The 512-nt window shown below is 52.1% G+C and overlaps 1 non-coding gene across 1 annotated transcript; it reads right to left on the reverse strand.

Moving 5' to 3' along the window:
* Window positions 1–237: 237 nt before the first annotated feature.
* Window positions 238–310, reverse strand: Trnaa-cgc (transfer RNA alanine (anticodon CGC)). The gene has a single exon. It is a non-coding gene; the product is annotated as a tRNA-Ala (tRNA).
* Between the last annotated feature and the right edge of the window lie 202 nt (window positions 311–512).

The raw sequence follows: 512 nt of genomic DNA on the forward strand, positions 1-512 counted from the left end.
TGTAAAATTCACCTCTTGGTCTGCTGCGGGTCTCTCTCGAAACAGCCAGGCGGTCCCCTACGGAAGAGAACAGAGCTCGTAGTGCCGATCTTTGGGTAGGACGAAGACCACTCACACACAACACACCGCGACAACGAGGTCACAACTCCTTGCCTGACGTCGCGTACCTACTCACTGCTTTTTTTTTATATAGGTGAATAGGGGCTACACGTGAAAGAAGATAAACCCAACTTACCTTCACCCAGCCGGGGAATTGAACCCCGGTCCTTCTGGTTGCGAGCCAGACGCTCTACCCCTGAGCTACCGGGCCGTGTGTGTGTGTGTGTGTGTGTGTGTGCAGGTCGGAGGCATTCATCGATACACCTGTCTGTCACCTTTATTTACCTGTGAGGCGTATGTCACACCTTTGTAATCCTCCTCCTCCTCCTCCACCTCGTTCTCCTCTTGCTCCTCCTCCTCCTCTTTTTTTTTTTTTCTCTTTTTCCTCTTCTCCTCCTCCTCCTCCTCCACCT

Source organism: Eriocheir sinensis, chromosome 8, assembly GCF_024679095.1.
Source record: "Eriocheir sinensis breed Jianghai 21 chromosome 8, ASM2467909v1, whole genome shotgun sequence".
NCBI lineage: Eukaryota > Metazoa > Arthropoda > Malacostraca > Decapoda > Varunidae > Eriocheir > Eriocheir sinensis.